Source organism: Bison bison, unplaced genomic scaffold (assembly GCF_000754665.1).
Source record: "Bison bison bison isolate TAMUID 2011002044 unplaced genomic scaffold, Bison_UMD1.0 scf7180017864239, whole genome shotgun sequence".
Classification (NCBI taxonomy): Eukaryota; Metazoa; Chordata; class Mammalia; order Artiodactyla; family Bovidae; genus Bison; species Bison bison.
In genome coordinates this window covers 600,987-625,635 of record NW_011494811.1, presented here as the reverse complement: position 1 = coordinate 625,635, position 24,649 = coordinate 600,987, and the positions used below count along the sequence as shown (strand labels likewise).

The window sequence follows — 24,649 nt, the reverse complement described above, 5'->3', positions numbered from 1 at the left end:
AGTATTTCTTACCTGGGAAGTTCCATGGACAGAGGACCCTGGTGGGCTATAGTCTGTGCATAGTAAGTTGCTTCAGTCATATCTGACTCTATGTGACCCTATGGACTATAGCCCACGAGGCTCCACTATTTATGGGATTCTCCAGGCAAGAATACTGGAGTGGATTGCCATGCTGTCCTCCAGGGGATCTTCCCGGGCTATAGTCTGTGGGGTTGCAAAAGAGTGGGACACAACTTAGCAAGTAAACAACAAAAAACCATAGTATATATTCAGTATATATGTGTTGAATGAATGAATTTGGCAAAAGCAGCTACTCTTTAAGATTCCTGTTAGTAAAATGACAGAGCTTCAATCCCAGTGATTATTTTATTTGTGAACTCATTGGGAATGGCAACATCTTCAGTTGGTATATAAAGAAAATAGATTATTTTAAGTGTGTGAGTTGTGTTACATACAGTGTTCTGAAGCCTTCTTGCTTATTTGGCAATAAACAAGGAACTTGGATTCAGATGAAAAAAATCATTACATTTTCAGCTTGAATCAGTGAAACAAATTCTTTACATATTAGAACCTAGATAACTGATAAAACTGCACACAGAAATTTTCAAATGTAGGTTTGAACAGTAGCTGGTTTTAAACATGATTAACTTAAAAGGTTTTCATTTTCAGCACTGAGGCCAGAAAAAGGGGGGCACGTTTCAGAGTCTCAGGTAGCCTAGTAATTGCTGGTAGCCTCCTGGGAATTTCTAGGACACTGTGTCATTTATAAATGCTCATTTTTGTTATTTGAGAAGATATTTGACTTTAGAAATTCAAGAGAAATAATGATGTTAATTAGGGAACTCAAATGGGGGTTCTGTAATAACCTAGAGAAGTGGGAAGGGGTGGGAGGTAGGAGGGGAGACTCAAGAGGGAGGGGACATATGTACACCTATGGTTAATTCATGTTGATATATGACAGAAATCAAACCAATATTATAAAGCAATCATCAATCAATTTAAAATAAATATTAAAGATGGTAATTAATATCTCAGAAAGTTGTTAAGGAACCTAGAAAATACCTTAGAAATCGAGTATTCTGACTTTTTATATAAGCTTAAGGCCAGAGCCTGAATTATTTGCCCAATATCATACAACTTATGAGTGGCAGAATTGGTACTAATTTTTGTCACCAATTTTCACTGAAGTATCCTTAATAAGAGAGGAGTGTATAAATCTTTCTTTGGAGGTCACCCAGGAAACACTATTATGGATTTGTTTAGAGATTTATATTTTTTTCTTAAAAATTTCAAAAATTTATATAGACGTTTTAAGTTATACAAGTTATTTTCTCTTAATGTGTATAGGCTTTGTGTGTATGTGTGTGTGTGCAAAAATGTGCTTATTTGAGGAACCGACATTTGGAATTTGAGGAGATGAACGGAATGAAAGGACACGTTAGATTATTATTGTCTCAGAAGTGTTAAAAATCAGAGTTTTAAAGAAAACTAACAGGGAAGTAGCTCTACTCGATCTATTCTGAAGGTAAATATATGGGGAAATTAATTATAGTGCAGTGGAAATATTTTATTTAGAAAATATTTTAAACCTCAGCTTGAGAAGATCGGGTTGCTATTTTTGTCGTTTCAACATGCTGTGTAAGTGCAGTCAGATAATGATTTGTATCTTTGTGCTAAAGATACTGGTTTGGAAGGGATCAGTTTTTTAAAAGAGAGAGATGATTTGTATATAGAATTTGAACATATTTTTTCCCTGACCATAAAATTAGACTGCACTTATATAGAGAAAGACAACCAATCCCACCCTACCCTTCCCCAGCAGGGAATACTCGGAAGGTTTTCAGTTCTTGATCTTTAATGTTAATTGTTTCTTTTGTAACACAAGGTTAAATGAGATATTTATTATGCAGTCAAATTGTAACTTGATTTTAATATACTCCAAAATATTGTTTGCACAACTAATTAGATAGCAGGATGTAAAAGAAAGATCACAGGGCTGGCATTCAGGAGGTAGTGACTTAATCTTATTGGTAAAGGGAGAGTTTTACAGTGATGATAAGATATTGGGGTCCCTTCCAGCTCCCAAGAGTTTATGAGCCCTATTAGCTTGTAAGCTGCTTAGTACCTCCAAAAACGTACTTTCTAAAATTTAAATGTACAAATAGCATGCACATTTCAAGTTGTTCATTGCCTCCACACAAAACAGTTCTCTCAAGATGAGTATTTTGGGAGCCAGTGCCCCCTGGTTTCATCTGGTCAGTGGGTTTTTCTGTCTGACTTCCAGAGGCATCCCTGTGCAAGAACTTGCTGATTGGTCACTGGTGGCTTATAGCAAATCCGTCTCTGCTAAGCAGGGTGGAGTCTCTGAATTTTCATTGGTTTTCATTGGTTGCAGGCGTCGGTGTTGGGAGGCCCGTGTGACAAGTGTGTACGTGATGGTCTTGCCGTGCTAGTACCACCTTGAAGGCGTGCTGTTGTGTGGGTTTTCAGTTAAGTCTGTCACACTAGAGAGTCTACTAGTGCTAGGTGGAACGGCAGCAGTCCCCTACAGAATTACGAATTCACATCCCATTCTGGCAGAGGTATATGTTTAGAAGTTCAAATATGGTATCTGTTGGCAGGCATGACTCGACAGCTAGTGAGTGAGTGGGCAAGAATTGCACTTCGAGTGCAGATAACCAGGCTGTGGTCCCTACTCCCAAATACGCGATGATAGCTTAGTACCCAGGAGAGTCACTTTTCAGAAATGATAGCTCTGAAGTGAGAGAGAGCTTTACAGCCCCTGAATTATTTTGTGATTTCATTCTCATTCATTCTCATTTTTCACATCTTCTTGATTTGAAGTTTTGAAGAACTTGGCAGAATGCTAAAATATAGTCTGGACAGAATAAGTCCAAGGTTCCCCAAAGGCTGACTTTGATGTAATGCAGATCTCCTGCATTACAGCTGACTTTGAGGCTGAAGAAAGCCTTTATTCCCCCTTTCATTTCACTAAGGTATGACAATATTAGAGCAGATGGGAGCGAGCGTTTGAGCTTAAGTTGTGTGAAAACTTCAGCAGCCAATTGGCTGACTCTTAGGGTAAGGCAGGAAGAACCACCCACGTTTTCCATTTTGGATTTGAGTCACAGAGAACAGGTTTCCTGCAGAAACCATTTGGCTTTAACAAGTGTACGGAAATTTCGTTTTTGATCAAATTGATGTTTGTATCTTCATGGTGTGTGTTTCACATTAATTATTTCCCCTTTACAATGCATAGGTTCAGTGTTAAATTAGAATCTCCTGTAGAACTGACTATAAACTAATTTCCCAGGATTTTTGTCTAAGAGGTAGATGAAAAGGATTGTACTTTCAGGTAAGGATCTAGTTTTACTTTATCTTAATAATACGCAGCTCCTTTGACTGAAGTTTAGTGTTTCTCCTACCTACCCTCCTCACATGAATAGAAGTGTAGGTGAATTTTTTTAAAGGTGGCAAATTGAGTTCGATAGACAGGTTTCCACCTGTTTGTGATGACCTAAGTCGGCTGACTACTTAGAGCAATTAGAGAAGCAATATGTCATGGTGATTAAAACACACACGTGTTCATTTAAAAAGGCTCGTAAAACTGTTTCAAGTTTTTTTAGGGGGAGGAAATCATCTTTCTGGTACTTACCACTTCCTTCCTAGGATTGATTGATCAATCTATCGTCTGTCTGTCTGTTTTCTATTTTAAAGCTTAAAGACATGGATGGTTTTAAGATTAATTTTTCTATCTCTGTGGCATCCCAAAGTACTATTATAGTTCTGGGCATGAGAATATTATCGAAAAAGATCTATACTCAAAATAATTTGGAATTTATAAAGCTAGTATTTAGGACTGAGTGTTCCCTAGGAAGAAAGAGAATTGTGCAGACTGAAACAACCCCTCTGACCCTCCCAACCCAAATCCAAAAAAGGCACGTGGCCTAGAAAAAAATATGCTGAGTTGGGATTGTCGTAGTGGTTCTGGATGCAAAGTGAAGTGAAGTGAAAGTGGCTCAGTTGTGCCCGACTCTTTGTGACCCCATGGACTGTATAGTCCATGGAATTTTCCAGGCCAGAATACTGGAGTGGATAGCCTTTCCCTTTTCTGGGGATCTTCCCAACCCAGAGATCGAACCCAGGTCTCCTGCATTACAGGCAGATTCTTTACCAGCTGAGCCACAATGAAAGTGCATTTCTGAGATCAATAATTTGGCTTTTTAATCTGTTACTTAATTTACCTAATTGATTTTGAGGTATGGAATCACTTCTAGATTAATTTTTGTACCTATTTAGAATGGTTACTTTTTAAGTTTAAAACTCAACTTTAAGTTGTTGGCATCATTTGAAGAGGAACAAGACAGTTGAGTGAATAATGCAAAAATCACTTAGTAATGCATTGTAGGATGGCTTCTGGTTTAGTCTCCTAACTATATTACTAGTTAAAAGAAAGTTACAAAACATTAACACACCAACAAAGCAGCAGTTCGGTAGAAAGACGCTGGCTTGGGATTTAAAACAAGCTGCAGATGACACGTGGACAACATTTCTTTCAAGTGCATCCTGGGATCAGCCTTCCCTAGACCTTTATAGTAACTTCTTATTTATATATGGCTGTGCTGGATCTTTGTCGCTGCGTGGGCTTTCTCAAGTTGTTAGCAGGGGTTACTCTCTAGTTGCGGTGTGCGGACTTGTCATTGCAGTGGTTTCTCTTGTTGCAGATCCTGGCTCTAGGTCGTGTGGGCTTTAGTAGTTGTGGCTCCCGGGCTCTAGAGCACGCAGGCTCAGTAGTTGTGGCTCAAGGACTTAGTTGCGTGTCCTGCATTGGGAGAAAGATTCTTTACCACTGAGCCACAAGGGAAGCCCTGTAGTAACTTCTTAATTTCCCTGCACCGCTCTTTGTAAAGTTGGATCTCATTACTGTCTGCTTAAAACACTCTGCTGCTGCTGCTAAGTCGCTTCAGTCATGTCCGACTCTGTGCGACCCCATAGATGGCAGCCCACCAGGCTCCCCGTCCCTGGGATTCTCCAGGCAAGAACCACTGGAGTGGGTTGCCATTTTCTTCTCCAGTGCATGAAAGTGAAAAGTGAAAGTGAAGTCGCTCAGTCGTGTCCGACTCTTAGCGACCCCATGGACAGCAGCCCACCAGGCTCCTCCATCCATGGGATTTTCCAGGCAACAGTACTGGAGTGGGTTGCCATTTAAAACACTCTAGGGCCTCCCTATATCTATAGTAGTGATTTTCAAACTCAAGACACCTTTTATACTGTTAAAAATTGTTAAAGACCCAAGGGAACTTTTGTTTCTGTTGATTATATCTATTATTATATACTGTATTAGAAATTAAAATGGAGAAAAGTTTAAAACACAAGAATGTACAAGCTTACATTCTCATTGTGCCCGGTGATGACATCATCAAGTCATGCAGCTTCTGGAAAACACTCGTGAGAGTGAAAACAGCATGGTATTATTGTTTGAAAGTGTGATTTATAGAGATATAATTGTGGTGCTGGAGAAGACTCTTGAGAGTCCCTTGGAGTGCAAAGAGATAAAACTAGTCAATCCTAAAAGAAATCAACCCTGAATATTTATTGGAAGGACTGATGCTGAAGCTGAATACTTTGGTCACCTGATGAGAAGAGCTGACTCATTGGAAAAGACCCTGATGCTGGGAAATATTGAGGGCAGGAGGACAGGGGACGACAGAGGATGAGATGGTTGGATGGCATCACTGACTCAATGGACATGAGTTTGAGCAAACTCCGGGAGATAGTGAAGGACAGGAAGCCTGGTGTGCTGCATGTAGTCCTTGGGTTTGCAAAGAATTGGATACAACTTGGCGACTGAACAACAAAAAGCTTAAGTGTAGTCCACCCTTTTTAGTATACAGTTCTCTGAGTTTTGACAAATTAGTATGGCTGTGTAACCACAGTGAAGATAAAGAACATTTCTGTCACCCCTAAATGTTCCCCTGCTGTTAGCCACAGCTCCCTCTGACCTGTTTTCTAGTTCTGTGGTTTTGCTTTTGCCTAAATATCGTGTAAATGGAATCATACAGTCTGTAACCTTTTGAGTCTGGCTTCTTTCATTTAACATAATGTATTTGAGATTCATCCATGCTGTTGTGTGTATCACTAATTTGTTCCTTTTTATGACTGTCTTACTCCAGTGTATGAATATTTATGTTCGTACATGGACAAACATTTGAGTACGTTTGTCTGCTTAACAGTTGGAGGACACTTGGGTTGTTTCTAGTTTTTTGGTGGTGGTATGTCTTCGTATTGTTACTAAGATAGTTTTAACCTCACCGACTCCCTGAAAGGATCTCCAGGATGCCCCGGGGCCCAAGACCTCTCTCTGAGGACCTCTGGCTACCCTGAACCACTTGCTTGCTGAGTGCGGTGTGCTCTCTGTTTGGAATGTCAGGATCTTGCTCAAGGGTCTGTCCTGTACTGCTCTTTCTAAGCCCGCTTCCCACAGTTACCCCTTCATGCCCCAGGGCTGGGCTGGTCACCACCACCTGCTTGGCTGTCATTTGAGGATATGCCAGCTTCTTGAGGATGATGTCTTTCCTCTACATCCCAGCAATGCTGAGTACACAGAAGATGTGCTACTTGTTGGAAGGAATGAATACTGTAACAGTCCCTTACAGGTATAAAGCATTTTATTGTTTATATGAGGCTTCCCAGGTATGATGACTTTCATCCCTCATTTCAACTCCATTGAAGCACATAACACATGAGCTTTTTTTTTTTCTAGACAAGAATATTTAGTCTTAAAGCTCTAGTCTTAATCAAACTGCACCTTAGAGGAGCTTTTAATAAATGTACCAATGCCTGGAGAATCCCATGGACAGCGGAGCATGCTGGGCTACGGTCCATGGGGTCACAAAGAGTCGGACCCAGCTGAAGCGACTGAGCACACGCACTAATGCCCCAGACCAGTTAAGTTCTGATTTCTGGAGGTGAGGCCTATTAGTATTTTTTCAATAGTGTCATTGTTTAATCTCATGTGTAGCCATGGTAGAAGAGTTTAACTCACTGTGTAGTCTTAGTGGTGATGTAGTCAAGATTAGAACCCAGGCTGACTCCCATTCTAATGCCTTTTCCTCCACATTATGAACTCTCACATGAAGGCAAGCACTGCAGAGGTTTAGAGAACCTCAGTATAGATGCCAGTGTTTCAATTTATGCAGGGACTGTAGTGCAAGAGGGCTTCCCTGATAGCTCAGTGGGTAAAGAAAATCTGCCTGTGATGCAGGAGACACGGGTGTGCTCCTGGGTCGAGAAGATCCCCTGGAAAAGGAACTGGCAACCCTCTCCAATATTCTTGCCTAGAAAACCCTGTGGACAGAGGAGCCTGGCAGGCTACAGTCCATGGGGTCGCAAAGAGCCAGACACGACTGAGTGACTGAGCATGCACACATGTAGCCCAAGAAGCTCAGCACTGAGTTTAGTCAGGGGACCATGTTTCTGCTTTGACTCTGCATTTATTAACTGTAGATTAGTCAATACTTGAATCTGTTCTCACTTGTAAAGGAAAGATACTACCTTAAATTCTAGAAGCTATGATGGGGATCAAATTAGACAGTGTGTTAAAGGATTTTAAAGGATTTATTTAAAGGATTACAAAATCCTTTTGTAAACTATGAAGTGCTGTCTAATACTAATTTTTACTCGATTTTATCCTAGTGTATTTATTGGCTAGCTTTCCTGGGGGTTCATAAATTATACAAGTTATATATAAATAGGGCCTCACTGAAATAGTCAAATAACAGAATTATGCAGAGTAAAACCAAGAGGTCACTCTTGGTCGCATACTTGCAGTCCTTGGTGTACACATTTAAGTGCATAAATATGTATGTATGTAACGTAAGTTATTTTTTCAGTTGTCTTAACATAACTAGAGTCTTACTTTATATGTTTTTCTTTTCTAAAAACTTGACAACATGTCTTAGATCATTCCATATTAGGATATATAAATCCTTCTCCTTTTTATAGCTGCATATTTTTTTCATACATTTCCAAGTTGATGGACATTTGGCCTGCTTTCCACTTTTTTGAGTTTATAAAAAATGCTAATTAACATTCTGAGCTCTTATTAAAACATTAGTTTATTATTATTATAAAGATTTATTCTGTTTTCGATATCGGGAGATGAAGTAGTGAATGTTTTATGTATGAGATCTTAGGCATTACCTACTCAAGTCAGACTAGGACCAAAGGGGACTTCACTGGTGGTCCTCACTCTCAATGCAGGGAGCCTGGGTTTGATCCCTGGTCAGGGAACTAGATTCTGCATGTCACAGATAAGAGATCCTGCATGCCACGGCTAAAGAGACCATGTTACAACGAAGATCAGAGATCTTGTGTGCCAAAGCTAAGACCTGACACAGCCAAATAAATGCATAAATATTATTTTAAAAAAGAATAGAACTAAGCTTCTAAAAAAAAATCATGGTAAAATATACTAGACCTTGGGGAATTTTTTGTGTGTTCTTGTATATTTTATTTTTACGATATTCTTATTTCACTATTTTGGATAGACTTTTAAAGTATAGTATATGTATCACTTAAATTTTAACTCGTTTGGGTGTTATTTCTAGATACTTCCAGCTGTGATTTCAGAATTTCGCTGAATCAGAGATGGTGCGTATCTATGACATCACAGTTTACTTTCTAAATGACTTGTATTTATTTTAGTACCAGCACAGTTGCACTCATCTCACACGCTAGTAAAGTAATGCTCAAAATTCTCCAAGCCAGGCTTCAGCAATACGTGAACCGTGAACTTCCAGATGTTCAAGCTGGTTTTAGAAAAGGCAGAGGAACCAGAGATCAAATTGCCAACGTCTGCTGGATCATCGAAAAAGCAAGAGAGTTCCAGAAAAACATCTATTTCTGCTTTATTGACTATGCCAAAGCCTTTGACTGTGGATCATAATACACTGTGGAAAATTCTGAAAGAGATGGGAATACCAGACCACCTGACCTGCTTCTTGAGAAACCTATATGCAGGTCAGGAAGCAACAGTTAGAACTGGACATGGAACAACAGACTGGTTCCAAATAGGAAAAGGAGTACGTCAAGGCTGTATATTGTCACCCTGCTTATTTAACTTATATGCAGAGTACATCATGAGAAATGCTGGACTGGAAGAAACACAAGCTGGAATCAAGATTGCCGGGAGAAGTATCAATAACCTCAGATATGCAGATGACACCACCCTTATGACAGAAAGTGAAGAGGAACTAAAAAGCCTCTTGATGAAAGTGAAAGTGGAGAGTGAAAAAGTTGACTTAAAGCTCAACATTCAGAAAACAAAGATCATGGCATCTGGTCCCATCACTTCATGGCAAATAGATGGGAAAACAGTGGAAAGAAACAGTGTCAGACTTTATTTTTGGGGGCTCTAAAATCACTGCAGATGGTGACTGCAGCCATGAAATTAAAAGAGTCTTACTCCTTGGAAGAAAAATTATGACCAACCTAGATAGCATATTGAAAAGCAGAGACATTACTTTGCTAACAAAGGTCCATCTAGTCAAGGCTATGGTTTTTACAGTAGTCATGTATGGATGCAAGAATTGGACTGTGAAGAAAGCTGAGCGCCAAAGAATTGATGCTTTTGAACTGTGGTGTTGGAGAAGACTCTTGAGAGTCCCTTGGACTGCAAGGAGATCCAACCAGTCCATTCTGAAGGAGATCAGCCCTGGGATTTCTTTGGATGGAATGATGCTAAAGCTGAAACTCCAATACTTTGGCCACCTCATGTGAAGAGTTGACTCATTGGAAAAGACCCTGATGCTGGGAGGGATTGGGGGCAGGAGGAGAAGGGGACGACAGAGGATGAGATGGCTGGATGGCATCACTGACTCGATGGACGTGAGTCTGAGTGAACTCCGGGAGTTGGTGATGGACAGGGAGGCCTGGCGTGCTGCGATTCATGGGATTGCAAAGAGTCGGACACGACTAAGCAACTGAACTGAACTGAATCATTTACATATATAGAAATAGTTTGTGCTCAGCAGTATCCCATTTTGTAGAAAATATGGATCAATAAAAATAGTCTATTAATGTAACAAGACAAATGCTTATTGAATGATATTTTGGAGTGAAATGGGAAGTTGCTAAATGGGAAGTTGATCTTGAATTCTATTTATTATCTAACAGTAACCTTGATAAATAATGCTTTTCCTCACTGGTAAAATAGGTCACTTTATGCTTAATCAGCCATCATTCTTGAGGAACATTAGTATGAATAAGAAATACTTGGGAGAACATTTGGCACAGTGATCTAGATGAGTTGCAAAATGAAATTCTAGTAATACTTCCTTTACGTTGAGTAATAAGGAGAACATTTCCAGAAGGGTTTGTTTATTCATAACAAATGAAAGATTAAAATGATCTGTCTCTATTGATGAAAGTACCAGAAGGCATCTTTCAAGTTTTTTTATACACACTGAAATGTATTTATGTTCTTATAAATTTATTCTAGGCACAATTGAATATGAATTTTAGGGGCCCCGAGTGGTTATTTCTCAGTAGTGCTTATTATAAATGGATGTTTAGCAGAAATACAGTTTTACATACAGTCTTTGTGTACTCTTGTGTCTTATCTTACTTGAATGATAAAGTAAAACTGGTCTAGGTGCATAGTCCGGAGCCCACTGATGGTGAGTGTCAGCTCCTTATTCCTTCCTGGGTCTCCTTAATTTGTCTCTCCTGTTCAAGTCTGAAATTTGGTGACCAAATGGTGGAAACAGATCTTTTGGTGAACTCTTGGCCTTACAGACTGAAATCTGTATTTTATTAAGAAGTGAGAAAACATGATAAATCACAGTGAAGACATTGTCATACTGTCTCATTCCTGGTTTTTCATTTATAAGCCTTTTTCTAAAAAAATATATTTGATGATTGACTGACAGAAAGAGTGCATTGGCTCACTCTCCTGTGAGTACTTATTCCCTAAAAATTAGCCTGGCATCCCAATGTGGGTTTAGATCACAGGAAGCAGCTGAGTGGTGGTGACTTTTGGTTGCTATTGATCATGCAAGCAGTTTCAAATCAATAACCCTAGTGGAATCTGCTCAGAGCAATACCTTTAAAAAATGTTCTCAGATTCCTCTTTTCTTCCTGTTTCTAGACTTTCTAATTTGTTTAGCTAGATCCAGAAACAACATTGGCCTTTATTGCCACCTACTTGGAGCTGCTTTCTGAGATAACACACTCCACCCTTCAGAGGAATTCATTTCTTTTCCCCAAATTAGAAATTTGTTATTTTTATCCATGCCCCATATTTAGAGTTCCAGCTTTTAGAATTTGAATACTCATGTACATTCTGCCCTGGGGACTGAGAAGCACTGTCTAAGGAGTTCCGTTCTCACCCCGCTGCTTTTCAGTATGGGAACATCACATTCCTGGTCTAGTATTTGTTTTGCATGTGTATTTCAGTGTGATCTTAGCAAGTTCATTCAAGCAGTGGTTGAACTGAGGTTAAGTGTATTAGGGTTGTTTGGCAGGATATGGCCATAAACACTTCTCTTAAAACACAGAATGGCCTGGGGTGACTGTAATGTTCAATTGCATAATCACAGATTCCAAACACAGGAATGAGCACATGGGCTGCATACATCTTCAGTGAGGAATTGCCCCACAGGATGGAGTTTACTTTAGAAACTATCTGTAGAGTTCCCTTAAGTGTTTTCTTAGACAATTATATGAATGTTATGCATTTAATTAGAATGCTTCTGATTGGGTAGAACTATGAATAGTTTCCAGGGTTGCCAGAAAGTCTATTTAACATCTATAGGAATATTGTACATATTTTTCTAAATTTTATCAAATTTTCTCCTATCCCTGTTTTCCTTCCCCTCCTGATGTTGTTTTTTTTTTTTTTTTTTGCAAAAGATACCCTCAAAAGTAATTCATGCTCTAGAGACTGGATGAAGGGGAGTCCTCAAATATTGGTAATGTGTCCATTCAATGTGTCTCTGCTGTGAATGCCAGGAACTGGTCTTTGGAGCTCTTAGGGACTATAGGAAAATACTCCAGGTTATTGTGGGCAGCTGAAGAACTGAAAGATGGGTAGCAAGGCCTTTTTGGGCATATTATATATATTTTGAAGCTGATGGGAGTATATTGAGAAAGTTTTTTTTTTACTTCCTTAATTACCACTTGTAGTATTTATAGGAAACTGAATGTATTTGATACAGACTCAGTGTTTCTGTAGTCTTAACTTTTACTAAATGTTTTTATTGAACTACTTATTATTCTTCAGTTTATAAGTAGTTTTTAATTATTTGTAACTGCTTACATACATTTCTTATGTATTTTATTCGAACTGATTTTTGTCTCTAAACTTGTTTACAGAAATCAAATTCAGTTAAAAATATTTCCTTGCTAGTGGCCCCAAGGTTGGACACTCTAGGTTTTTATTTCAAGTGTTAATTTTAATTTTTAGTAAAGAAGTAATATGCCTGGTTTAAATAGTAAAATAGTTAATAGTAATACAACCTTGCGGAGAAGGCAGTGGCACCCCACTCCAGTACTCTTGCCTGGAAAATCCCACGGACGGAGGAGCCTGGTAGGCTGCAGTCCATGGGGTCGCGAAGAGTCGGACACGACTGAGCGACTTCACTTTTACTTTTCACTTTCATGCACTGGAGAAGGAAATGGCAACCCACTCCAGTGTTCTTGCCTGGAGAATCCCAGGGACAGGGGAGCCCGATGGGCTGCTGTCTCTGGGGTCGCCCAGAGTCGGACACGACTAGTGACTTAGCAGCATACAACCTTGGGAAAAAAAGTTCTGTCCTCCAGCCTTTCTGCCTCTCTTCAGAGGCAATCATTTTCAAGTTTTTGTTTTTGTTTTTTTAAGCTAGTTCTTTTGGCATTTATTGCCATATATCTGAATAATTTATTTTTACTCTTTTCAGCTTGAGTTTTCAATTCCTTTGGGGATCTTTTATTTTCTGGATTCTGTGTTGTCATATTTCTTTGTTCATTTCTTCACTTTGGGAGGGAGATATATGCGTGTGTGTGTGTGTGTTTGTGTATCTCAATATATACCACTATTCTTATACCCACAAATAGGGCTTAAAAATAAAAGTTTATTTTCTAGATTTTTTACATCAATTTTGTATTCTGCAATCTTGCTAAGTTCATTTATTAGTTTTAGTAGTTGTTTTGTGGATTCCTTGGAATTTTCTATTAAAAATGGTTGTAGAATCTTCAGATAAATTTTACTTCTTTTTGGTCTTTATGCCTATTATTTATTTTTCTTGCCTTATTGTGAAGGCTGGGATCTCTGGTATAGGATTGACTAGAAAGTGCTAAATGTGAGCATTCTTGCTTTAATCTTCATCTTGAGGGAAGACAGTTCAGTCTTTCACTTCTGCTGTTTTGGGCCGTGGCTCATGCTTCTGTTGCTAATAAGCAAGCCTGCTCAGTTTTCTGGTTAAGCAAACTTGCTTTCTAGAGTGATCATTAACTTACAGGGGTCTCCCATACTTTTTCTTAAAATCCCCTAATGGGATTAATTGCTTAATGACCTACTTTGTCCCTTTACTCTGTCCCTAATATTGGAGCTGGTGTTTCTGATGTTCTGCTATGGAGGATGAGCTTGGTCTGTGACATTTCATTGAAAGTTCTCAGATGACAGTTTCTATTGATCTTTACTTTCATTGTGTTTCTCCCTTAAAGAATTTTCTAGTCCTTAAAGAATTTTCTAGTCCTTAAAGAATTTTCTAGTCTATAAGTTTGAAGGAGTCTGGCTGTCTGCTATTAACTTGATGACCCAAATTTTTAATATAGAGATTCATTCCTGTTCTCAGTTATGCCTGATCAAATCCTCTCATTGAATAAACCTCAGACAAGCTGGTAAATTGCCCAGTTACTGGGTTTAAGAATTGATTCTTTGTAAAGAGTCTAAAACCAATTCCTTTTGTTTGCAGCTTCACCCCTTATGTAGTTAATCCTTTCTTGAGTTCTGTGGCTTGAATAGTCTTTCTTCTTCCTAGCCTATTCCTGTATTTTCTCCTTATCCCCACTGGTTTTAGGTTTAGGTTTTAGTTTAGGCTTTAGTTTTAGGTTTCAGCTTTCTCCAGTTTGCTAAGTCAGTTTTTTAGTTACGCATTGGTTTTCCATCTTTCAAAATTTTGTTGGCGTCTCTCTTAAATTATTGTTTCTACCCCCATTGTAGTCTTATTTTTATTTCTTGAGGGAATGGGGGTAAGCATATATTTGGTCATACATTTTTATCCTTTAGGGACTTTTTGGTTTTAATACAGTAAGTCTTTTGATTGGCATATATTATTTTTAACCTGATCTTTAGATTGTAAAATACTAATTCAGTGTTATCTTTTGCTGTCTGTGGGGAAAAAAAGTGTATAGGTGGATCCATTATGTATGAGCTACTGATTTGAAAACTAATGTATTTCCTTCTGTGGGTTTCATTTACATTAGAATGTCTTAGTGGTGGTTACTTTTTTTGTGCTTGGTTTGGTAGACATTGAGTAGTAATTTGTATGTTTTCCTTTTCTAGTTTTTATAGTCATTTTTTGTTGAATGGCTAACAATTGCATAAAATGTTACAAATGATTATATTCTGTTTTTTTTGAGAATCTGTTTTTTTGAGAAGTGTTGCCATATTCTTTCAAGTGCCTTCTTTTTTGAAAAGGAACACATTAGGTCTGTTACGTAAAATAAAGAGTTCACAGACTTAAGATTCAAAAGTCACTGAGTTACCGGTTTAATCTAGGTAAACCATTTACATACATTTTCAGTTTCTTCACTTGTACATGGGAAATGTAAACTTCATATGGCTGTTGACAAGAAAGTATTAAAAAAATTACAAAGTAGAATATCTGTCAGGGCTTTCCAGGTGGCTCAGTGGTAAAGAACCCACCTGCAATGCAAGAGATGTAAGGAGACACGAGTTTGACCCCTGGGACAGGAAGAGCCCCTGGAGGAGGAAGTGGCAACCCACTCCAGTATTCTTCCTGGGAAATCCCATAGGCAGAGGAGCCTGGCGGCCTACGGTCCACAGAGGTTGCAAAGAGTCACGCACACAGGACAACTACCAAAAGCAGTGTATTGAATATAACTGATGTGTTCTTGGGTAGTTAGGAATTAAGCTGTTTGTTTTTATACTCTCTGGTAGATGAATGCTTCTTGCTGGTAACTTTTAGTTGAATATTTTTCACAGTGTAAAACTTGTCTTTTGTTTTCATAATACTCATTTCGTAATATCTCCATGCTCAGGTCCAGTCTTGCATGAAAACAGAATAGACAGCTACCTAAATGCTATTTTTGTTATTACTTACAGGATGCTCAGAAACTCATAGACCTCTAACTTGCTCTGTGTTCAGCCTGGCACTTTGGGGTGCTTTCCAAAGACCACTGTTCTGAAGAAATTCTATCTTGAGAGATGCTGTTTGCCAGTGGTATGCTAGCTCACTGTAGTTTACCTGGAGGACAGGACTTTAAGGGAGTGAGATGTAGGTCTGTTAAGTTTCTTGGAAGGAAGAGTAGAACAAATCTAAAACCTTAAGCTGTGTCAGAAACTATAGGCCTCGATAGAGAGCCATAGCTGTTACCTTGGGAAGCAAGGACATGATCTCAAGTGCAGTAGGGATAATGTGACTATTTTGTAGTACTTTTAGATCTAACCCTGTCTGATTTTTTAATCATCATCATGCTTCTATGGTTATGGCCATGAAAAGAAGTGAAAGTCGCCGAGTCGTGTCTGACTCTTTGCGACCCCCATGGACTATACAGTCTATGGAATTCTCCAGGCCGGAATACTGGAGAGGGTAGCCATTCTCTTCTCAAGGGATCTTCCCAACCCAGGGATCAAACCCAGGTCTCCTGCGTTGCAGGTGCATTGCAAGCAGATTCTTTACCAGCTGAATCACAAGGGAAGCCCAAGAATACTGGAGTGGGTAGCATATCCCTTCTCCAGCGGCTCTTCCAGACCCAGGGATAGAACCGGGGCCTTGCAGGCATATTCTTTACCAACTGAGCTATCAGGGAGGCACCTAAAATCTATGGCACTTGAAGACCAAAGATACAAATACTAGTGGCTTGGCAATGCTTATACATGCTGCTTATGTAAGCCATTTCAGGTGTGTTTCATATGTGAGGAAAAAATGGAAGTTTTCCCAGTCTTAATTAGGAGAACTGGGGGAAAAAAAGTTAATAATTGGCTATTACTGTAGCACAATTGGCCTTTGGACAGAGTATCAAGCATTCATCTGTGTGTCACTTATTTAACAAGTTTGGAATCCTCCCCACTCGCCCACCCCAGCACTTTTGTTCAGTGTATTTAGAAGCAGCTGCCTTATAGAGGAAATGGTAAATTTATAGTGATTTTGTTGATTTGGGGATAATGGTGATCAATTTATTAGAAATAGGTTTTGTTTCTTTTTTTTAATAGAAAATATAACTATGCCATATATATATATATAACACAGTCATATAGCGATGAACTTTTATATTTGTTGATATAAGGTCCTGTGGCTAAGATACCATGCTCCCAATGCAGGGGGTGTGGGTTCAATCCCTGGTCAGGGAACTACATCCCACATAATGAAACTCAGCATTCCCATGCTGCAGTGAAGATGCAACTAAGACCTGGCACAGCCAAATAAATAAATAAAAAATTTTTTAAAAAGGTGTAAATAACTTTAGTGCTTGAGAAGTCATGAAGATACTGGTTTTAGAAGCTAAGTTCATTGCATTGCTTTTGCTTATGGCCTTTTTGGTCCTAGAAATATTCAAAATAACGTTTATTATAAAGTAGCATAATTATTATTTAAAAAAGTAACATTGCTTTTGATTAAACAGACTTGCTTTGGTGGCCATGTGATTTTATGGATTTCTGATGAACTTTGTGTTTGCTGGTCTGGTTGCTCCTTCTTGGTACCCTCATCTTTGTGCATGAATTTCTGGAATGACCACCTCACTTCTGTCCTGTGCCTAATTACTTCTTTTGAATCTAAGATATCCAGTGGTTTACTGTGGAGAAAATCATTGCATATATATTTTAAAGACCAGGCAGTATTGAGTTCTGTTTTATTATCTTCTCCTTTTTTTTTTTGGTTTGTCTTAATTGTTTAAGGCTCTTCTTTTTGAAAAGTCAAAGTAAATGAAAAAAGAAAAGCATAGTCTTTGAAGATTGTCTTTGAATTGCTTAAATGTACTTTACTGTCAAAATGTTCTTATTCTAAGAGAAAACCTATCCTAGTTAACTTTTTCCTCTGTTAATTAAACAGGATTTTAGTCAAGGTACACTTAGCAGTAATTATGTTTTTGAGTTAGGTGGGTGTTGGAGGAGAGTGGTGGTTCTGTCTTCGAGGGTAATGTCACTAGAGATAAGGGGCACCAGAGATAGGAGCTATGCATAATGTGCAGACACTGTTATTATGGAAGTCAAATGTTCTGGGTGGTTTCAGCTAGCCTTCCTTTGCATGGGTGGAAGAAAGCAGCAGAACTCGGATAGAATAGGCTTTAGAATTCAGATAAGCAGTGAAAATGACGTTGCTCTGAAGGCTTTGTCCCACCTTTTGTCAACATGTAACAGAGAATCTACAATGGCCTAAACAAATTTACCTTAGAACTTGTTCAGAGAGTGAAGAAAGGAGGGAAATGTGCTTACCCAGCAGCCATCCAAAGGTGACTCAGTTTTGTCTGTGGTCAGTCACTCTTAAGAACACCATCTTTTATTGACTTTTCTTTAGGATTCACGGACAAAAGAGCTATGTAGAATTGCATCAAGTTTCTCTCTGGATGAGGGTTTTTATTAAGAAGAATGAGTTGGTAGATGTTTTAGCGATTTTAAAAGTTCTTGTCTGTTCTTGACTTAATTAAAGGGGAGAGTGTTTTAATTTGTTCGACAACAAACATTGAGTGCCCGGATGTAAAAAGGACCATGCCAGTTCTCTGGGGAAGATGACAATCAGTGAGATCAGTCTGAGTTCTTACAGAGCCATAGCCTTACAGGGGAATCAGATGCGGGCAACATGGTAATAGAGTGATGAGTGCCCCAAGAGAGACTGTCTGAAAACTGCGGGGGCTCAGGGGAGGGAGAGAGACACATATTTCTTCAGTGAGTGAGGGGGTAACAGGCTCACTGAAGCTTCGGATAGGCCGTGGTACTTAAGCAGTGTCTTGTTGGGTGGGATTGGGACATACAAAGAATTCTTTAGACTGAGGCATGGGCAAATGTTGAGTATAAGAAAAAACACCAATACAGTATACTAACGCATACATATGGAATTTAGAAAGATGGTAACAATAACCCTATGTACGAGACAGCAAAAGAGACACTGATGTATAGAACAGTCTTATGGACTCTGTTGGAGAGGGAGAGGGTGGGAAGATTTGGGAGAATGGCATTGAAACATGTATAATATCATGTATGAAACGAGTTGCCAGTCCAGGTTCGATGCACGATACTGGATGCTTGGGGCTGGTGCACTGGGACGACCCAGAGGGATGGTATGGGGAGGGAGGAGGGAGGAGGGTTCAGGATGGGGAACACATGTATACCTGTGGCAGATTCATTTCGATATTTGGCAAAACTAATACAATATTGTAAAGTTTAAAAATAAAATAAAATAAAAAATAATTTTCAGATTTGCCACAATGTCTGGCATGGAAAAGTCAATAATAATGATAATAGAGATACTGGTGTAGATGTGCCCATCCCCCTTTCCCCAGTGCATTTCCTAGTTTTCAGTTCTTCACTTCTGTAGTGCCTTTTCTGTGAGGCTTTCCTCAATCACCAGGAAGAAGAGCCCTCCTCTGGGCTCCCTGGGCTCTTTGTTGACTTCATTTTTCCCTCATTTGGACTGATATTCCTTGAAGATTATCCTTCTTGCATCCCTGGTGTTAGGCTCATCTTTGTTGCTGAATAAAACTCAGATAAATCTGATTGAAAGGGAGGGTGGTAAATTTTCAGGTGTCATGCTGACTTTTTTTTTTCATCGCTCTCCTGAGTTACAGGTATTCGAAATACCTAGAGAAAGAGAAAAAGTAATATGTGAGATGATACTTTGGTTGGTTGGGTTTCTGTGAGAATGAAGGACAAAGATGATTCTGGATTTGGGGTTACTGGGATGATTTCTGTGAGAGCTGGGCTTGGGGCCTGGCCCTTCCGGAGGTGTCACATGTAAGTGGACCAAGGGGACAGGGCAGGCTGGCTGAGAGAACAGCATGAGCTGAGGACACAGATGGGGTCAGATGGAAAGTAACACTGTCAGCCGTGAAACGTGAGCCTCTCAGCTTCCTGCTGTACCCAGCAGTGCATTTTACAGTACAGAGAACCTCTTGAAAGCCCTGGTTTTCTTTACAATCTGCCAGAAAGATGTATGGGCAGGCAAAACATTTGCCCTGTTGTGGCTTGAGTTGAAGGTACGTTCCTAACATATGAAATGGAAAATTCAAATGTTCAAGATAACCTTTTTTGGTAGGAAAAGTGCTATTGAAGGGTAGACCCATTTGATCTAAATTAAACTTACCTTCCAGTAATTCTTTAAAATCTTAGAACAAGGAATCTCACATGTAACGGGCAGTTAGCCAGCCTGACTTGAGTTTCCTTTGCCAGTCTCCTTAGGCCAGTAGAGACTTTGAGATTGCTGTCATGAGCTTGTGTTGTTGAGTTCAGCTTCTTGCTTTTATCTGGGAACATTCTGCTTGTGATGTGGGGATCCAAAGGCATTGAGGGGAGGCAAGGTTAATCGGACCCGTGGAGAAGAAAACGCTCAAGAACTCTTATTGTAAAGGAGGGCTATGGAATCCAGAGAGAGGGAGTCTTCGTTGAGAAACGTCTTCCAACAATTGGAAACCCTTTAAAGTGCTTTAGAGGCACAACCCCAAGTACTAAAAAATGGCGACTTCAAACTGCTGATGCTCAAGATTGAAAGCTTTTCTCCCTCATTAAGTTCAGATTATAAGTAGTTGTGTTTCTCAGAAGCACCCAGCAGGGGAGGAGCAGTCTTCCCTAAGATGGTCAGGTCACGGTCACTGTTTTACTGACTGATTATCCTGGGGGACCAGAGGCCCTGTCTTTGACGGAAGGAAGGACTAAAGGGAAGGTATGTCTAGCTGTTGTGCGTGTGGCTTCCATCCCAGAGTCTTCTCTAATGCAAGAGTTTTCTACTGATTACTGAAGATTTTAGGGCTATGGATGTTTAAACATAAGCTCCATGATGTTAGGGACATGGTCTTATTCCCTCATATATGCCCAGGGTCTAGAATAGTGTGCTGTGAGATAGAAATATAATGTAACCCCCCATATATTTAAATTTTCTAATCACCATGCTAAAAGAAAGAGATGTTTAATTTTAACAATGTATTTAACTCAAGTATCCGAAATGTTATCATCTGAGCATGAAATCAACATACAAAATCGAGATATTTTATATTCTTTTGTCCACACCGAGTCTTCAAAATCAAATGTCTAGCAGACCTAGAAAACAGACTTGTGCACACAGATGGGGAAGGGGAGGATGGGACAAATGGAGAGTAGCGTTGACGTATATACACTACCATGTGTAAACCGGACGGCTAGTGGGAGCTCAGCCCTGAGCTCTGTGATGACCTAGAGGGGTGGGATGCAGGTGGGCGGGGAGAGGTCCAAGAGGGAGGGCATACGTGTATGCATACAGCTGATTCACGTAGTTGTACAGCGGAAACTAACACAACATGGTAAGGCGATTATACTCCAATTAAGAAATTTTAAGAATCTGGTGTCTATTTTATGTGTACAGCATGGATCGATTTAGACTAGAGCTATTTTGACACATGGAGTGTGTATGACAAGGTATGTGTCTGCCTGCAATGCGGGAGACCCAGGTTCAATCCCTGGGTCGGGAAGATCTCCTGGAGAAGGAAATGGCAACCCACTCCAGGATCTTGCCTGGAGAATCCCATGGACAGAGAAGCCTGGTGGGCTATAGTTCATGGGGTGGTAAAGAGTCAAACACGACTGAGCGACTTCACTTACTTACTTATGCGTACATATGTTTGAAATGATCATTTTGTATGTAACCATTCTCCCTCTCCAGACATTATTCTCTAGTAGGAATGGGTCATCATTTGCCACTCTAGTGCACAGAGTATCTCTTATACAGAGGGAGAGTGACTTAACCAATGTAATAACCCTTCAGTGCATACGTTATTGGAATTAGCTGCTTTCTTGTTTCTCAAGCTATTAAAATAGTTGGTTTTATTGTGCTTTACATGGAAATCAAACCCTAAAGCAGATACTTTGTGTATGATTCAGTGTGTTACGGTTGAAATGCTGGAGAGGAATTGAAGTTAATAATCAGTATAATTTTATGGAAACTTTGCATTTCAGCACCCTTTTGGAGAGAGGCCAATGCTGATCACTTTTGTTCCCAAATCCTGCTCTGCAAAGTGTGTTAATGAGATATCAGTGCACAATACATACTTTATCCAAAGTGTTAAAATATTTGATTTTGTGAGAAGTACTTTTAGTTTGCAGAAAATGGCATTTCTTGAGGAAAAAACCAGCCTGAAATAGATAAAGCTTTCCCCAGAGTCAAAAGATATGTGCAGAGTATTTTGTTTACTGTTAATCAACTTAAGATGATATACCATGGATTTGAAAAAAGTCATGTGAAAGTTATTCATTAAGTGTCTCTGTAGGTCTTTGTCACAATAAAATCCACTGCCTCGATTTTAATTGACCCAAGCTGTGAGCAAAGAAGTTAATTCTAATTTGTATTGCATATTTGGGAGATTACTCACAAGGAATTTTCTACGAAACCACATGATTATCATCTACCCTCTGCCTAAGAATTTGAGAGTAGCTCCTACACATACTTTGCCTTCTCTGTTCATAGTCTGGGAACGCTGTGAATTCGCAAATGTAGACTTTTAAAGTGACTGACGCTTACCCTTCCTGTGCCACACTCTGGACTCCAGAGGCACTTCGGTGGCTTGCAGAGTCACACCTGCTCTTCTTTCCTAGAAGGGAGACTTAGAACCCGAATGGATGGGAAACCTGGGGGTCCTCCCTGCAGAAGGTGGTGGGCTCCTGATGACCCTCGAGTGCAAGGATGGCAGGTAACCGAGGGTCTGGGACAGCAGTGCCCAGCCCTGGATGCACATCAAAACCTCCCGGAGGTGCTCTTAGGACCTCACAGCTGCCCAGACCCATCGGTTTCACATCAAAGTCTCCCTCATGCTGCCTACATTTCAGCCAGGATTTTAATTTCTCATCAGATAGCTTTCTTGAATCTGTAATCACTTGTTTATTAGTAGTGATTTCTGATGAGTCTCCAAACTAGTCAGGAAGGTTGGTTGGTTTATTTTCAAGGCAGGGATACTCAGTATGGGATGAAATCAGCTGGTCCTCTGCAAGAAGTCTTGAGGCAAAGGGACCCCGAGGAGGTGGGTAGGTGGTGGCAGCTGGGAAGAAGAGCCCATGTAGGCAGAGCTTAGAGGCAGTCAGGGCGCAGAAAGAGATGGGTTGTACAAGGGGTCTTTCTGAGACGGCTCGGAGGACTGTGCGTGGCTCTAGACCATCTGGACACTGTGCACTCGTGCATAGTTTATATGCTTCCCTCTAGCCATTCTTTGATTAAGGAAGAGACATGATTGATGACCATTGCTCAGAGAACCTTTTACTTCTATTTGGACAGCTTTTAAGACAGTACTATTTGTAGGAGGTCTGAAATGTATTTAAAGTGGTAGCTTTTTCCATCACTCTTTTATTGTGGCTGAGATACAGAAAGGTACTTTAAAACTCCCATTTCACATTTCTAGTAGATGGCAGGGCACAAGCTAGACACCTTATGTTTCAGAATACTTAATGGCGTTTCCTTCTTTTGTTTTAGTAAAGAACAGTGTTTGGTGGTTATTCTTAACTTGTTAACCATAGATGAAGGTATCTGTTGATTCAGAGAAAGACCTTTATTTATGTTCTTAATGTTAAACTGAGATACGTTATCAGGAGCTCTTCGATCCCTCAGTTTGATACGCAGCATGGTGATGCACATGGTTCATTGTTTGAAGGCCCAACTGAGAGTGTGGAAGGGAACTGATGTTCTGTCGACCAGTGTGGTCAACGATACTAGCTTCTGGTTTTTAGTACTACCTGCAAATATAAGTCCTTTCACAGCATTTGTCGAGACTCGAAAAAGTAGATTAGGAAATAAGTACAATTTAAGGGTGTGCAGAGGGATTATTTGTAATATTTCTTAGGGACCGAGATTTCTTATCCAACACTCCTGCTATACCATGTGTGTATGAAGTATGACACTGAAAAAAAACAGTCCAGAAACTTCTTGTGATAAAGCCTGAAGATTTAAAATTGCTATAGCACTTTCTTCTGCAATAGTTAAAATCTAAATATTTCTCTCCAGATGATGAAGACCTTTGCTATAGAAAACTTAGAGACTGCAATAAAGTGTAAAAAAGAAAATAAAGATCATGTAATTCTATAATGCAGCAATAGCTACTATTAACATTTTTAACTATTTACTTTTAGGAGTGTGTGGGATGGGAACATATTGTTTTGTATCCTGTTTATTAATTTATTATGAGAAATTTCCCATATAAAATTATGTTCTTCAGAAACATGATTTTCATGGTTGTTTTGTTGCACAAATATTTTCTTTATTTTAAATATTTGATTGAAACACCATTTAGAAATCGACTTGGATGCCTTTTCCCCTCCATGACACCTTTCCTTCACAGAGGAATTTGAAAGATCTCCATTGGGCTTCTATGGAATGTTGATTTTAACATCCCTATTTTGTTGAACGACTCACTAGAAAAGACCCTGATGCTGGAAACTATTAAGAGCAGAAGGAGAAGGGGATGACAGAGGATGAAAATGGTTGGATGGCATCACCGTCTGGACATGAGTTTGAGCAAACTCTGGGAGATGGCGAAGGACAGGGCCTGGCGTGCTGCAATCCATGGGGTCCCAAAGAGTCGGACATAACTTAGCAGCTAAGCAGCAACAAAATCATACTGACCATAACTTGCCTCATGTAATATTTTGTCTACATCTAATTATTTAACTTTTTTTTTTTTAAATTATTTAACATTTATTGAACCAGTGCTTTGGAACAGGTACTATGCTAAGACCCCACAATACCATGGTACTGGAAAGGAAATAAGAAGCAAAACATCAAAAGACAGTTTCGTACCTGCATGCAGGTGTGTTAGTCTGTGGGCTGGAGACATGCAGACTTTACTCAGATAATCCCACAAATAAATGTTAACTTATAACTGTGATATGTGATTTGAGGGAGAGTTGAATGGTGCTTACTTTTTGACAACAGGTTCAGTAGGACCCAGGTCCTGTGTTTTTGTAAAGGTTGGTGCAACCAAGAGATACCTGGTCCACTTGAAAACCTCACGTGCTTTTGGTGCTCTACCATGGGTGGAGGGCACGTGCTGTGTTTTGTGCCCAGCTCTGACCAAGTGGACTACGTTCTAAGGAGAGGCCCACTCAGGAGAAGATTTTGGAAGGGATTTCAGTAACATCTGACTAGAACTATAGCAAGTGTTGGGGGGAAATGAAGACACAGCAGACATTGTAGCTGTTGTCTGGTATGTTGCCATTTATCAAGGTTGGTAGAAAGGATGCTGGTAATTAATGGGTTTC

General features: G+C 39.6%; 1 protein-coding gene across 10 annotated transcripts in view; it reads left to right on the top strand.

Moving 5' to 3' along the window:
* The window catches only part of SIPA1L1 (signal-induced proliferation-associated 1 like 1), a 389,778-nt gene that overhangs the window by 39,370 nt on the left and 325,759 nt on the right, over positions 1–24,649 (top strand). The window contains exon 1 of one of the 10 annotated variants that reach the window (XM_010846658.1): positions 20,975–22,095. The exons of the other annotated variants lie outside the window; for them this stretch is intronic. The gene's annotated coding sequence lies outside the window, so the exon portion shown is untranslated. Of the gene's footprint in view, positions 1–20,974; positions 22,096–24,649 lie in introns of those variants that run through there. 10 annotated transcript variants of the gene reach the window in all.